At 43.1% G+C, this 16,614-nt stretch overlaps 3 long non-coding RNA genes across 6 annotated transcripts in view; 1 reads left to right on the top strand and 2 right to left on the bottom strand.

The window, feature by feature from the left end:
- Nucleotides 1-697: 697 nt before the first annotated feature.
- The window catches only part of LOC308465156, a 28,173-nt gene continuing 12,256 nt past the window's right edge, over nucleotides 698-16,614 (bottom strand). For 2 of the 4 annotated variants that reach the window (XR_013980292.1, XR_013980293.1), the window contains exons 2-3: nucleotides 15,854-16,030; nucleotides 698-1,657 (exon numbers count right to left, since the gene is read on the bottom strand). This is a non-coding gene — a long non-coding RNA (uncharacterized lncRNA). Of the gene's footprint in view, nucleotides 1,658-3,171; nucleotides 3,244-3,492; nucleotides 3,632-15,853; nucleotides 16,031-16,614 lie in introns of those variants that run through there. The other 2 variants (XR_013980294.1, XR_013980295.1) reach the window with 2 other exon arrangements.
- On the bottom strand, nucleotides 6,469-8,559 carry LOC308465148. Its single transcript, XR_013980282.1, has 2 exons — nucleotides 8,515-8,559; nucleotides 6,469-7,552 (listed from the first exon to the last, which is right to left on the bottom strand). It is a non-coding gene; the product is annotated as an uncharacterized lncRNA (long non-coding RNA).
- On the top strand, nucleotides 10,596-12,728 carry LOC308465154. The gene is made up of 2 exons (XR_013980289.1): nucleotides 10,596-10,658; nucleotides 11,621-12,728. It is a non-coding gene; the product is annotated as an uncharacterized lncRNA (long non-coding RNA).

The raw sequence follows: 16,614 nt of genomic DNA, 5'->3' as shown, positions 1-16,614 counted from the left end.
GTTTCCCATTCTTGCAGAATACTATATGCTTTCTTCAACAACTTCTGTTATTCTTCTATAACTTTCTTTTGAAATTTGGAAGTTGTATAGCTAAATCTTTTTTTTATTATCTTCCTTGTACATCTTATGTAGTTGTCTATAGTGCAACCAACTCTGAAAATGATCTTTAATTTCCTCATAATCTTTTGATTTCCATTTCCCTTCCTGATCCTTCAGCAAATCTCTATATGTAGGCCACTTCCCCTTTTTGCCAAGCGGTTTGAGTAACGAAGCTTCAATTGGTGATAACCACCAGGGTGTTTTTTCTTCTATTAGATCTTTATGTCTCTCCCACACCCTCATTAGTGATCTCCTGATTATATGATTGTAAAATCCTTTGTGCACTTTCCCTTTCCCATACCATAAGTATGCATGCCATCCAAATCTGTTATCATGACCTTCCAAATCGAATGCTTTTTCCTTTTCCAGTTTTATCCAGTCCCTAATCCACATCAAACATACAGCCTCATAATACAGTTTGAGGTCTGGGAGGGCAAACCTGCCTCTTTCTTTTATATCTGTAAGTATCTTGTGTTTAATTCTTGGCCTTTTGCCAAGCTACTCAAGATCACCTCAGTGCCTGGAAAGGGAGCAATGAGATAACCCCACCCAGTGCCACACTTCAATTCAGCCATAAAAGAAAGAGAGGAGATAAGTGTTTTGGGATGCAATTGAAATTTTAATATGAAAGCAAAGAGGTACAAATAGTGAAATCAAAAGTGCAACTAGAATGCAGAATGAAAGACACCATGTTCCAAAATAGCTTGCTTCCATGAAGCGCAAGGGTGGTAGAACATGGTGGAAGAAAACCACAAATCAAATGCTATACAATGCATATTCAGAAATGGGAGCATTCTTTATCTTTTTTAGTGGAGAAAGATCTTCTTACTACCATGCATTGAGGGAATGCATGGATAATTTTCAATCAGTCCCCATCCTATAATATTGCTTCCTCAGAATGACTTGAATGTGCAATTCCTTGTAGAAATGGCAGGATGCACCCACAGTTCTAAATCTGGTGCTCAGATCAGATGGTGAAGCATTCTACAAGGATTTTAAATTCAACCACAACAGGCAAAACAGATATGATGCTGAGAATTAGAATGTAGGCATAATCAGTAAGTGATAAGCATAAGGAAAGCTTGCATGCATCTTATTTCAGGTGCCACAGGTCATGGCTTGTGCCAGTTCTGATACTGGGTGTTCAATAGTTCAGGAGGGAGTGGTGAGAACCAGTCCAGGCCTTCTTTCCTTCTCTTACTTTCTTTTTGTTTGTACCACCCTTCTTCCATACATATCCTTCTTTGGACTTGATTTAGAACTTGCAACTGTCATAGCTGCATGAGCTGCTTGGCATGGCATGAGAGTAGAATTCGGACATGTTGGAGCTACCACTGCCATACCTAGAAGATCTGCCACTGCCATATCCATAAGCACATGGGTTGTGCTGTTCAATGCCGAAAGGCTGGTCAGGGCAACAGAGAGCTGGCCCTGGGATGGTCAGGACAAAAGGTGGTGGCTGGATGGTCACTGTTGAAGGAGGACACTGGGCGTAGCAAGGATCCTGCCACATACCAGAATGACGGCCAGCAGACATCTTTGAGATTTAGAGGTGGATCTGAAGGAAGATGGAATCAGCATTATGCAGAGTTTCCAATACAGATATGTTGTTCAAGACATACACTGGTTATGAACTCAATAGTTTCTTTCTTTCTTTTTCCTTCCTTCCTTCCTTCCCCCCTTTGCTATAATACTACAATCTGAGACCACACAATGAATCTGATTAGCAGAAGATTCAGCGTAGATGAACTCTACAATTCTAGTTGAGCCAGTTGTCTGGCTCAATCAATGTAAGACCCATAGCCAAATAATAAAGAACCGGTGTTGTGAGCAGGAAGCCCCTGCTCCAAACACTGGCAAGGTCTCTGTAAAGGGCCCAAGCTGGAAAGTATGGGAAATACCTTTGCCTGACGCTAGCAAACCTGACATGTTAAGGTACATAGTTCAACAACTTGCAAATTTCCTCTTTGTACAAGCGTCAGTTTCCTAGTAGAGCTATGCAGAAGGAGACAACTGCCACCCTCACTCTACCACAAAGGTTTGAGGTCTGCTGGAAAGGAAGCTACATAACATTGGATTCTCTAAGCCAATGTCAAGCTTCAATCAAGTACAGTGGTACCTTATGTTATGGACGGGATCCGTTCCGGAGGCCCGTCTGTAATGTGAAAAGCCCGCAACTCAAAGTGCCGCTTCTGCACATGAGTGAGGGGCGAAACCTGGAAGTAACCCATTCCAGTACTTCCGGGTTGCCATGGGACACAAGACGAAAACACGCAACCTGAAGCAGACGTAACATAAGGTATGCCTGTACCTAATTTATTTATTTTATGATTTATCATGATGATTTTGTATACCACCGTTTACCTGTAAACCATCTTCCGCAGAAACTGCTGCTTGCCTTCTATCACTGTGCCATTGAGAGCATGCTCACTTATGGCTTATGTGTGTGGTACGGAAGCTGTACTACCCAGGACAGGATGGGGTTGTGCAGGGTTGTTAAGGCAGCAGACAGCATTGTTGGCTGCCCACTCTCCACCTTAGAGCAGATTTATGCCACAAGGTGCCATAGGAAGGCACTGGACATAGTAAAAGATCCATCGCATCCTGGTCACTGTCTCTTCGAGCTCTTGCCATCGGGATGGAGATACAGGACGATGAAGACAAGAACGAGCCGTCTTAAGAACAGCTTCTTCTCCAGAGCGATCTCGGCCCTGAATGGGAAGCCCGGACTTTGAAAGTCATCTAATCTCCCTTGCTGTATTATACTGTATTGATTAATTAGAGTTTTTATGGAGCAGTCAAGTAATTTCGTTGTCCCCGAAGGGGGCAATGACAATAAAGATATTATTATTATTATATTATTATTATTATTATTATTATTATTATTATTATTATTATTATTATTATTATTTCAGGGCGGTTCAAACATAAAATTGCAATACAAAACCCCCGCAAAATACATAATAAAAATAAGAACAAGAACAAACCAACAATCCCCCCTCCCATAACGCATTTAAAAGGGCATCAGCTGTCAATCAACCTAAGGACCTATGGCCCTCCACCATCCTTTACCATTGTCTGTATTTGCTGTGGCTGATGTTGGAGACTTGGAGTCCAACCGGATCTGGAAGGCTTGCAGGTTCCTCACCTGTGTTGTAACCCCAGAGAGTTGTTGCCCATCAGTGTGGCCCAACCCATCCTAATGCAGCAGCTCACAAAGCAACGATATGCATTCCAAAATTATCTGCTTGAAAGCCTCACATAATGGTGCAAATCCCCGTACCCACTTATCCTTTAAAATCAGTAGCTACTAGCTGAACCCCCACATAACCTTGGCACACCAATGAGATCCAGAAGATGTCCCCACTGTTCCAGAATCCAAAATGGACTTACCTAGTTCTCTAAGAAGCAGAAATGAGAAGAGGTGTTTGGAAGAACCCTAGATGATGGCCTTTTTATACTGTTTTGTAGCAGGAAGTAGATTTCGTTGCAGGAAGCATATTCAAGACTTCCTCTTATTTATTTATTTTGTCAGAGGGTATGATGATGAGCCAGTTAAATTGCCATAGGGAACACCCTGGTTTACTGTAAGCAGCAGACACACTTTCCTTGTTAAACAAATATTGATAGATATTCACATAAACTGTTGTCATATGTTTCCCTCAAGCTCAGTATGCAAGTGTTCCACATCTTTCACCATACTAGCTGCTGCAAGGATCTGGAGCAACATTAGGAAGTTTCGGGAACTTGTTTACATTTGATGTTTTATCATGTTCCACAGGGTGGGCACCACTACTGAGAAAGTCCTCTACCTGGTTCCCTGTAACTTCACATCTCGCTGTGAGGGAACTGCCAGAAGGCCCTTAGTGCTGGACCTATGGGGGTGGAGATGCTCCTTCAGGTATACTGGGCCAAGGCTACTGGGTAGTGGTGCCCGCCCTGTGGAATGCCCTCCCATCAGAAGTTAAGGAAATAAACAATTATCCGACATTTAGAAGACATCTGAAGGCAGCCCTGTTTAGGGAAGTTTTTAATGTCTGATGTTTTATTGTATTTTTAATATTCTGTTAGAAGCCACCCAGAGTGGCTGGAGAAACCCAGCTAGATGGGCAGACTCCTTCAGTCCTGTGTTAGTAAGCAGGAAGAGTAATGCCTGATGTTATGCCTTAAAGCAGGATGGGAAATGCTTCCAACCTCAGCTGTTTCCTAGTTCTGCTGGATCTCTCAGCAGCCTTTGATACCATTGACCACAACATTCTTCTGGACCAGCTAGAGGGGCTGGGAGCTGGTGGCACTGTTATACAGTGGTTCCACTCCTTCCTCCTGGGCCATGTCCAGAAAGTGGTGTTGGGGAATGAGTGTTCAGACCCCTGGAATCTCACTGGTGGGGTGTCTCAGGGTTCCGTCCCTCCCCCATGCTTTTTAACATCTATATGAAGCCTCTGGGAGAGATCATCAGGGGGTTTGGGCTAGGTGTTCATCAGTATGCGGATAATACCCAGCTCTACCTCTCTTTCAAATTGGAACCAGTGAAGGTGGTGAAAGCCCTGTGTGAAAGACTGGAGGCGGTTGGAGGATGGATGGCAGCTGACGGATTGAGGTTGAATCCTGACACAACAGAAGTACTGTTTGGGGGAGACAGGGGGCGGATGGGTGTGGAGGATTCCCGGGTCCTGAATGCGGTAACTGTGCCCCTGAAGGACCAGGTGCACAGCCTGGGAATAATTATGGACTCACAGCTGTCCATGGAGGCGCAGGTCAATTCTGTGTCCAGGGCAGCTGTCTACCAGCTCCACCTGGTACGCAGGCTGAGACCCTACTTGCCCACGGACCATCACACCAAACTGGTGCATGCTCTGGTTATCTCGTGCTTGGACTACTGCAATGCGCTCTCCGTGGGGAGAAGGTGACGGTGACCTTGAAACTACAACTAATCCAGAATGTGGCAGCTAGAATGGTGACTGGGAGCGGTTGCCGAGACCACATAACATCGGTCCTGAAAGACCTACACTGGCTCCCAGCACTGAGCCGAGGCCATTTAGGGCTGAAAAGGTCAGCACCAACACTTTGAATTGTTCTCAGAAACGTACTGGGACCCAATGTAGGTCTTTCAAGACAGGAATTATGTGGTCTTGGTGGCCGCTCCCAATCCCCAGTCTCACTGCAGCATTCTGGATGACTTTTAACATTAAGAAAGGGTTAAGGGATGGTTTTCATAACTTAGATGGACACATGACACCCTACTTTTAATAACACATTATAAATGTTAATGTGCTGCAGAGCAACCAGCAACCAGCAGTAGGGAAACAACATTTTGATGGAGGAAACAAAGGGAAGAAACACTTTTAATTTACAAGTATGCCCTGTGACATTTTAGAACAATATATCTAATATCGTTCTAAGAATGTTAAACTGGTCGGTCTAGATCGAGCCATGGCCTTTATGGTTTGACATTCACCATGGTGCACATGCCCGACCTTCAGGTTAAGTTGACAAGGGAATGCTCATACCCAAAATGCTTTGGGAATTTTACCCCAAGGACCTCTAATGTTGCTTTCCTCCCCAGATTAGAGGCCAGATTAAACCCATGAACAAAAAGCCACTTCAAGCAATGACTCCCTACAGTTTGAAGTAGGTGAAAAAGAGGAGTCCCATGCCAGTTCTGGGCTTTCTTCCAAATTCCACTTTTGGGGTGTTGAGTTGTGGCAAATCTACTCTGACCCTAAAGTGGGAGCAAAATTATTCAGACAGTGCTTTCAAACTTTATATTCTTTGTGAACTAACTTCCACCAATGTATTTGATAGTTTTGAAACTTTTCTCTTTAATACTGTCTTTTTAAGTGTTGTGATGTCTTATATGAAGGTGCAATTTGTAAACATTTAAATCAAGAAAGTGAAATATATAATAATAATAATAATAAATTTTATTTATACCCCGCTCTCCCCGACCAGAGCCGGGCTCTGGGCAGCCAACACCAGTAAAAATTACCGTAAAAGCATAATAGGGGCAAAAAACACACACAATTTAAATGGAATTATGCTAGGAATGGTTGTTGAAGGACAGCGTAAGATCTGTAAAATGAAGTGATCTGCATTGATGTTATATGTTCTGGTGTTTGAGTCAATATAGTTTAGGTTCTTTGTTTTTGTTCTTTTAAAAAAGTGAACCGATTGAGTCAAAGGTACTTTGAAAGCCATTTCTCGTTTCGGATGAGGACCCCAAGGTATCATGATGGTAGATGCTCCTGCAACTGTGCTGAAGCTGAGTTGGTCAAGATCAGCTCAGTGCCTCGACAGGAGGCAATGAGAGAACCCTCCCTAATTCCAGACTTCAATTCAATCATAGAAAAAAGAGAGAGGAGATCAATGTTTTTGGATGCAAATAGAAGTTTAATATGAACCCAGAGAGGTATGCATAGCCCAAAGAGAAGTGCAAACAGAATGATGCAGAAAGAAATACATTATGCTTCATAATATTTTGTTTCCATAAATTACAAGGCTGATAGAACATGGTGGAATAAGACTGCAAACCAGATGGTACCAAATGCATGTTCAGAAATGGGATAATTGACAAGCAGGGTTCCTTTTTGCTTTTCTTCTTTGCTTTTTTGAAAGGGAGGGATCTTCTTCATACAATTCACCACGGAATCGAGAAAAGGATCCCGGGGAAGGTGTCATATATATAACCCACTCTGGCTATCAATCCCAATTCAGAGTAAAAATTCAGAATGGATAATACTTCCACAGTCCCCATCCCATAATACTGCTTCCTCAGAATGACTTGAATGTGCAATTCCTTGTAGAAATGGCTTGGTGCACCCACAGTTCTAATTCTGGTGCTCAGATCAACTGGCCTGCAGATGGTGAAGCATTATGCAAGGATTTTCGATTCAACCACCTCAGGCAAAACAGATATAATGCGGAGAATTAGAATGTAGGCATAATCAGTATGCGATAAGCATAAGGAAAGCTTGCATGCATCTTATTTCAAGAACGGCTCAGATGCCACAGGTCAGGCTTTGTGCCAATTGTGATGTTCAATACTTCAGGAGGGAGTAGTGGAACTGGTCCACCTCTCCTGTTTTTCTCTTGCTTTATTTTGGTTGCAGTCCTTCTTCCATGCATATCCTTCTTTGGCCTTGATTTAGAACTTGCAGGTAGTGTGGCTGCTACTGTGGGTGCCTGAGCTGCTTGGCAGGGCATGACAGCTTGGCAGGGCATGACAGCCACCACTGGCATGCCGAGAAGATTTGCCCAGAGGGTATTTAACACATGGGTTGTGCTGATCAATGACAAGAGGCTCCTCGGGGCAGTAGAGCTCTGGCCCTGGGATGGTCAGGACAAAAGCTGGCGGCTGGATGGTCACTGTTGAAGGAGGACATTGAGCATGGCAAGAATCGCGCCAGATACCAGAACGACGACCGGCAGACATCTTTGAGGTTTAGAGGTGGATCTGAAAGAAGATAAGAGTCAGCATTACATCAAGCTTGAGGTGCTGGTTAAGAACCTAAGGGGAGCCCTGCTGGATTAGACCAAAGGGCCATCTAGGGTAGAGGTTTATCAATTGAAGGTTTTATTCCTTCATAATTCCAAAACATGGGTCCATGCAGTGAAGCTTTCTAGTTGCCTGACTCAATCTATTTAAGTCCCATAACCCCGTGATAAAGCACACATGTTATGAACACGAGGCCTCTTCTCCAAATAGGAGCAAGTTCTACTTTAAGGACCTAAGGCAGAAAGACTGGGGAAGACGTCCACCTAACACCAGGAAATCTGATGCATTAGCATCCATAATCCAATGGCCTGACAACTTCTTATACATGGTAGCCTCAGCTTCCTGATGGAGCTACATATGTAGAAGGCAACAGTTGCCATCCACACCTCTGCTCCAAAGGTTTTGAGTTCCACTGAAAAGAGAGCTAACTACCTTTGGGCTTTCGACCCCAATGTCAATCTCCAACAGAGTCTCATCTATGCCTGCACTCTAGAACTACCTATCCCAATATCAAACTTCAGCAAAGTATCTCATTGATTCCCAGGGCTTCTTTTCACCAGGAACTCAGTTCCAGCACCTCTCAGGTGGGCACCATTGTCATTATAAGAGAACAAGGGAGGCGTTCATGGTGAGTTCTGGCACCTCTTTTCTTAGAAAAATAGCACTGGCTGTGCCCATAAATCAGTGGTGAGGAATCTGTGGAGCTCCAGAGGTTTCTGAATGGCGGCTGCTAACCAAGTATAATGCATCCACATCCAAAGAAAGAGAAGCAATGTAAGTAAGTTAGCTTGAAAACCTCACACAAAGGAACAAATCCCTGAACCAACTTATCTATCCTGCAGATGGACTCCTGTGTAACTTCTGCATATCTAGAAGATCCAGAAGCTGTGCCCGTTGTCCCAGAACCCCAATAGACTTACCTAGTTCTCTGAGAATCAGAAACGAAGTGTTTGGAAGAAGCCTAGTGCATGGGCTTTTTATACTGCTTGGTGGCAGGAAGTTTATTTAAGACTTCCCTGTTTTTCTTTTGGGGGTGGAATGGGTATAATGAAGAGCTGACATATTGCTATAGGGAACACCACAGATTTTTTAATAGAGGTGACACCCTTTCCTTGATAATCTAATATTCATTTATGGTCACCGCGTTGGCATGTTATGTTTCACCCAAACTCACTATTAAAGCACCACACATATTTTAACATAGGCAAATGTGCCAAAATCAGCACTTGATCTTCACAAAGTTGTTATTGAAACTGACACATCATGATCAGCACGTGGTTCCAGGACATAGCCAGTGTTTGTGGCAATCAGGATAGAGACATTGCTGGTACCCTGATACCACTAAGTGTCTACTAAGGTCTCTCTTTGTGGAAGACCTCTGAGAAGATGGGGATCTGGAAGAATCAGGATAGATAAGGGGAAGGACAACTATGGGAAATTTATACTATTAGCACATCTTGAATTTTTCAACTTTCAAATTCCAAAGATAAGGAGTACTTAAAAAAATTGAGAATTCAAATATATTTTGGTCGAATCAATATGATTTAATTCTGTTTTGTAATTTAAAAGTGTGTAAGATTTCATAAAAAATGGTAAAGGGACCCTTGACAGTTAAGTCCAGTCGCGAATGACTTTGGTGTTGCAGCTCTCATCTCACTTTACTAGCCGAGGGAGCTGGCCTTTGTCCACAGACAGCTTCCGGGTCATGTGGCCAGCATTACTAAGCCACTGCTTGTGAAACCAGAGCAGCACACGGAATTGCCATTTACCTTCTCAGCAGAGCGGTCTACTTGCACTTGCCATGCTTTCAAACTTCTAGGGTGGCAGGAGCTGGGACCAAGCAACGGGAACTCACCCTGTCGTGGGGATTTGAACCACCAACCTTCTGATAGGCAAGCCCAAGAGGCTCAGTAGTTTACACCACAGCACCACCTGCGTCCCGAAAGATTTCATAGAGATCATTAAAAAATGATTGCCAAGTACTTGCAGTTATATGTTATTATTATTATTTACTTGTTTAGCATTACTTGACATTTTCAGAAGGTAAACTTCAAATTATTCGGTTTTCGAAAAGGAGTTCATGTACTTCTTCATCAGACATAGACTTACCAAGCTGAATGTTGTCCATTCACAAACATAATAGCAGATTTGAATTCCTGACATCCCCCAGACAACATATTTTTCAGAACCCCTTACTTAAAAAAATTGCAAAAAAATTGTTTCACCCCCTAAAATGACATGCCATATAGAATTCACCCCCATGGCATATACATGCAGGTCCTGCTACTGGAATGCTTGTTATCCACAAATTCAGATCTCCAAACATAAAACTGATGCTCAAACCTCATTACATTCTTGGTTGATTCTGTCAGAGTTTGCACACCTCCTAACTTGTTTGTTTGTTTTTTTGCCATTTGGGGGCAGAAACCAGGGAGAAAGGGACGGGGAATTTTACCTTCTGAATCTTTTGAATTCTCAACGTTTTTAGCACCCCTTATCTTTGGAATTTGAAAGTTGAAAAATTCAAGATGTGCTAATAGCATAACTTCCCCATATTATGTCCTTCCCCTTGTCTATCCTGATTCTTTCAGATCCCCATCTTCTCAGAGGTCTTCCACAAAGAGAGACCTTAGTAGACACTTAGTGGTATCAGGGTATGAGCATGTTTCTATCCTGATTGCCACAAACACTGGCTATGTCCTGGAACCACGTGCTGAGCATGATGTGCCAGTTTCAATAACAACTTTGTGAAGATCAAGTGCTGTTTTTGGCACATTTGCCTATGTTAAAATATGTGTGGTGCTTTAATACCGAGTTTGGGAGAAACATAACATGCCAATGCGGTGACCATAAATGAATATTAGATTATCAAGGAAAGGGTGTCACCTCTATTAAAAAATCTGTGGTGTTCCCTATAGCAATATGTCAGCTCTTCATTATATCCATTACACCCCCAAAAGAAAAACAGGGAAGTCTTAAATAAACTTCCTGCCACCAAGGAGTATAAAAAGCCCATGCACTAGGCTTCTTCCAAACACTTCGTTTCTGATTCTCAGAGAACTAGGTAAGTCTATTGGGGTTCTGGGACAATGGGCACAGCTTCTGGATCTTCTAGATGTGCAGAAGTTACACAGGAGTCCATCTGCAGGATAGATAAGTTGGTTCAGGGATTTGCTCCTTTGTGTGAGGTTTTCAAGCTAACTTACTTGCATTGCTTCTCTTTCTTTGGATGTGGATGCATTATACTTGGTTAGGAGCCGCCATTCAGCAACCTCTGGAGCTCCACAGATTCCTCACCACTGATTTATGGGCACGGCCAGTGCTATTTTTCTAAGAAAAGAGGTGCCAGAACTCACCATGAACAACTCGCTTGTTGTCCTGTAACGATAATGGTGCCCACCTGAGAGGTGCTGGAACTGAGTTCCAGGTGAAAAGAAGCCCTGGGAATCAATGAGATACTTTGCTGAAGTTTGATATTGGGATAGGTAGTTCTAGAGTGCAGGCATAGATGAGACTCTGATGGAGATTGACATTGGGGTCGAAAGCCCAAAGGTAGTTAACTTCCTTTTCAGTGGAACTCAAAACCTTTGGAGTGGAGGTATGGATGGCAACTGTTGCCTTCTACATACGTAGCTACACCAGGAAGCTGAGGCTACCATGTATAAGAAGTTGTCAGGCCATTGGACTATGGATGCTACTGCATCAGATTTCCTGGTGTCCAGCGGACGTCCTTCCCAGCCTTTCTGCCTTAGGTCCTTAAAGCAGAAATTGCTCCTATTTGGACCTGAGGCCTAGTGTTCATAACATGTGTGCTTTATCATGGGGCTATGGGACTTAAATAGATTGAGCCAGGCAACTAGAAAGCTTCACTGGATGGACCCATGTTCTAGAATTGTGAAGGAATAAAACCTTCACTTGTTAAACCTCTACCCTAGATGGCCTTTTGGTCTGATCCAGCAGGGTTCTCATTAGGTTCTTAACCAGCATCTCAAGCTCTACATAATGCTAACTCTTTTCTTATTTCAGATCCACCTCTAAACCTCAAAGATGTCTGCTGCTCGTCGTTCTGGTATCTGGCGTGATTCTTGCCATGCTCAATGTCCTCCTTCAACAGTGACCATCCAGCCGCCAGCTTTTGTCCTGACCATCCCAGGGCCAGAGCTCTACTGCCCTGAGCAGCCTCTTGTCATTGATCAGCACAACCCATGTGTTAAACCTCTGGCACAACCTCTGGGCAGATCTTCTCGGCATGCCAGTGGTGGCTGTCATGCCCTGCCAAGCAGCTCATGCCACAATAGCAGCCACACTAGCTGCAGCCACAATACAAGCAGCTCATGCCACAATAGCAGCTACAGTACCTGCAAGTTCTAAATCAAGGCCAAAGAAGGATATGCATGGAAGAAGGACGGCAACCAAAATAAAGCAAGAGAAAAACAGGAGAGGTGGACCAGTTCCCACCACTCCCTCCTGAAATATTGAACATCACAATTGGCACAAGGCGTGACCTGTGGCATCTGAGCCCTTCTTGAAATAAGATGTACACAAGCTTTCCTTATGCTTATCGCATACTGATTATGCCTACATTGTAATTCCCCGCATTATATCTGCTTTGCCTCAGGTGGTTGAATTTAAAATCCTTGAATAATGCTTCACCATCTGCAGGTCACTTGATCTGAGCACCAGAATTAGAACTGTGGGTGCACCAAGCCATTTCTACCAGGAATTGCACATTCAAGTCATTCTGAGGAAGCAATATTATGGGATGGGGACTGAGGGAGTATTATCCATTCTGAATTGGGAATGATAGCCAGAGTGGGTTATATATATGACACCTTCCCCGGGATCCTTTTCTCAATTCCCTGGTCAATTGTATGAAGAAGATCCCTCCCTTTCAAAAAAGCAAAATAGAAAAGCAAAATGGAATCCTGATCGTCAATTATTCCATTTCTGAACATGCATTGTGTGCCATCTGGTTTGCGGTCTTATTCCACCATGTTCTATCAGCCTTGTAATTTATGGAAACAAAATATTATGAAGCATAATGTATTTCTTTCTGCATCATTCTGTTTGCACTTCTCTTTGGGCTATGCATACCTCTCTGGGTTCATATTAAACTTCTATTTGCATCCAAAAACATTGATCTCCTCTCTCTTTTTTCTATGATTGAATTGAAGTCTGGAATTAGGTAGGCTTCTCTCATTGCCTCCTGTCGAGGCACTGAGCTGATCTTGACCAACTCAGCTTCAGCACAGTTGCAGGAGCATCTACCATCATGATACCTTGGGGTCCTCATCCGAAACGAGAAATGGCTTTCAAAGTACCTTTGACTCAATCGGTTCACTTTTTTAAAAGAAAAACAGAAAAAGAACCTAAACTATATTGACTCAAACACCAGAACATATAACATCAATGCAGATCACTTCATTTTGCAGATTTTATGCTGTCCTTCAACAACCATTCCCAGCATAATTCCATATATCTCACTTTCTTGATTTAAATGTTTACAAATTGCACCTTCATATAAGATATCACAAGGTGGTATAACACTTAAAAACACAGTATTACAGAGTAAAGTTTCAAAACTATCAAATACATTGGTGGAAGTTAGTTCACAAAGAATATAAAGTTTGAAAGCACTGTCTGAATAATTTTGCTCCCACTTTAGGGTCGGAGTAGGTTTGCCACAACTCAACACCCCGAAAGTGGAATTTGGAAGAAAACCCAGAACTGGCATGGGACTCCTCTTTTTCAGCTACTTCAAAATGTAGGGAGTCATTGCTTGAAGTGGCTTTTTGTTCATGGATTTAATTTGGCCTCTAATCTGGGGAGGAAAGCAAAGGCTTTGGGGTAAAATTCCCAAAGCATTTTGAGTATGAGCATTCCCTTGTCAACTTAACCTGAAGGTTGGGCATGTGCACCACAGTGAATGTCAAACCATTAAGGCCATGGCTCAGTCTACACTGACCAGTTTAACATTCTTAGAATGATATTAGATATATTGTTCTAAAATGTCACAGGGCATACTTGTAAATTAAAAGTGTTTCTTCCCTTTGTTTCCTCCATCAAAATGTTGTTTCCCTACTGCTGGTTGCTGGTTGCTCTGCAGCGCATTAACATTCATAATGTGTTATTAAAAGTAGGATGTCATGTGTCCAACCAAGTTATGAAAAACATTCCTTAACCCTTTCTTAATGTTAAAAATCATCCAGAATGCGGCAGCTAGACTGGTGATTGGGAGTGGCCGCCGAGACCATACAACAGCAGTCTTGAAAGACCTACATTGGCTCCCAGTACATTTCTGAGAACAATTCAAAGTGTTGGTGCTGACCTTTAAAGCCCTATATGGCCTCAACCCAGTATATCTGAAGGAACGTCTTCACCTCCATTGTTCAGCCCAGACACTGAAGTCCAGCTCCATGGGTCTTCTGTTGGTTCCCTCACTGTGAGAAGCAAAGTTACAGGAAACCAGGCAGAGGGCCTTCTCGGTAGTGGTGCCCTCCTTGTGGAACGCCCTCCCATCAGATGTCAAGGAAATAAATATATGATTTCTACTCCAACGGGGAGTTTGTCTTCAATAATGTGTAGAATCATGACAATGAAAATAATAGAGTTGGGGCGATAACACAACCCTCTTTGACACCTGATCCCACTGTGAATGGTTCACTTTGAGAGCCATTGTTATCTGTGATTGTTGCTGTCATATTATCATGGAGGAGCTGCAGGATGTTCACAAATTTATCTGGGCAGTCAATTTTTGGAAGGACAGTCCACAGGGCATTACCATTTACAGTGTCAAAGGCCTTAGTCAGGTCAATAAATGAGATATACAGGGGTTGGTTTTGCTCCCTGCATTTTTCTTGAAGCTTTTGGGAGGTGAAAATCATGTCCACTGTCCTAGAAGGTCTCAAACAATTTTGGGATTCAGGAAGATTAGCCTCAGATATTGTTAGGAGATGGTTTGCTAAGATCCTTGCAATAATTTTGCAGGTAGTAGCTAATAAAGAGATGCCTCAATAGTTTCTGTAATCTGTTTTATCACCTTTAAAAATAAATTGATAATTTTGGCATCCCTAAAGCCTCCTGGGATCTCCTCTCTCTCCCAGATTTTTTCAATGAACTTGTGAAGTTGTTGTGTAATTTCAATTCTGCCCACTTTTAAGACTTCAGCAGGTATCCCATCAGGTCCGCTGGCTTTGTTGTTTTTCATTTGGTTAATAGCTATACACAACTCTCCCAGACTTGGAGATACTGCAAGCTCATCTCTAACTTGGTTTTGCAGAATTTGTGAGAGAACCTCAGCAGCCAGGGGGGAGTTGCAGTTAAGGAGATGCTGTTAATGTTCTTTCCAGCGCAGCGCAATAGCTTCTTTATCTTTTAGAAGTGTGGTACTGTCTGTTGTGGGACACGGGTTGTGCTGTGGGTTAAACCACAGAGCCTAGGACTTGCCGATCAGAAGGTCAGCGGTTCGAATCCCCACAATGGGGTGAGCTCCCATTGCTTGGTCCCTGCTCCTGCCAACCTAGCAGTTCAAAAGCACGTCAAAGTGCAAGTAGATTAATAGGCACCGCTCCAGCGGGAAGGTAAACAGCGTTTCCGTGTGCTGCTCTGGTTCGCCAGAAGCGGTTTAGTTATGCTGGCCACATGACCCGGAAGCTGTACGCTGGCTCTCTCAGCCAACAAAGCGAGATGAGTGCCGCAACCCCAGAGTCGGTCACAACTGGACCTAATGGTCAGGGGTCCCTTTACCTTTACCGTCTGTTGAGCATAGGGGGCATATGCCATGATTTATTGGCCATAGATGGTCTTTGAGGTTTTCATTTCTTCAAGTATTAAAACATTATTGCTCTGTATTCAATTAGAATTTCAGGGTAGCCACGAGAAAACTATGAGATCATCCTTAAGGAAATGTCATCCTCAGAAGAAAGACATTGTTGGCTACCTCTGAAGTAGCACCTTCTGCCTTTCTTGTTTACCATGGCTCACCAGAAGTAGCATGTTTCAGTGGAAACACCCAGATGTGGCAAGCTTGTAGCCATCAGTCCTGGTTTTTGGGTGGTTTAAAGACAGCAATGCAGTGATCATTTTGATAATGATTCTCCTGATCCCAATGGAGCAAATTCCAGGAAATGTGAGATTACATCTCATATAAGAATGTGGCTTTGGCGTGCTATGAGGAAAAGAACCTGTAGGGTGTAACTTGGATGCTCTATTGCTCTGAGGTTTGCAAGAAACTCATAAACAGAACAGGCAATTACTTACTGTAATTTGAAGTTCTTGCCACATGGAAAACACTCAGCTGGGAGGCAGAGCCCTGTGAAGTGACTCATCCTGAAGATGCATCATGCAACATCAATGCCAGTATCTGAAGTCTTTTCTCACAGCCCTTCTTCTTCTTTTAACTAAACTTCAGTGTTCCTAGGTTCGTAGTACTGATGTCTAGAAAAGGAAAACTAGAAAACTAACTTCTACAATTATAGTGCTTTAGAGAGACTCTCAAGAGTATCCAGTCGTCCACCACCTCGTTCAATGCAGGGATCTCGCAAGTACAGTATCCCTAACCAAAGGCTGCCCAGAGGCTGATTGCTCCACCATCAAACATATCTCAACAATTAGGCAGTTTCTCCTAGCATTTACCACAAACACATACACTTGCAAATTTATCTGGCTTTTATTAAACTGTTTGGAATCACAGTCATTCATTGATCTATTAACAATCACCCAAAGTATAGCCTGCAGTTCCTGGCCTACCTTTTCATCGCTGTTTCCCTTAAATGGCCTGGTACAAACTTCCAGTTCCCCTGAAGGTACATATCTCCCCTGGTGCTAGGGCAGAATCAGTTCTGGGTTGTGTTTGCTTGTCTTCTGGAGGAAAACATGGACCATAAACCCTCCAGGAGCACCTCCCAGAGCATCACCTCTGCATGTTCTATTATCTAATACAGGTGTGAGGAACCCTTGGGCCTTCAAATATAGCTGAACTGCAAGTCCTGTATTCCTGGCCATTTGGCGATGCTTTCTGG

This window comes from Podarcis pityusensis, assembly GCF_964106645.2.
Source record: "Podarcis pityusensis genome assembly, chromosome: 16".
Taxonomy (NCBI): Eukaryota; Metazoa; Chordata; class Lepidosauria; order Squamata; family Lacertidae; genus Podarcis; species Podarcis pityusensis.
Note: the sequence above shows the minus strand (reverse complement) of the source record. Positions and strands in the feature narration are given on the sequence as shown.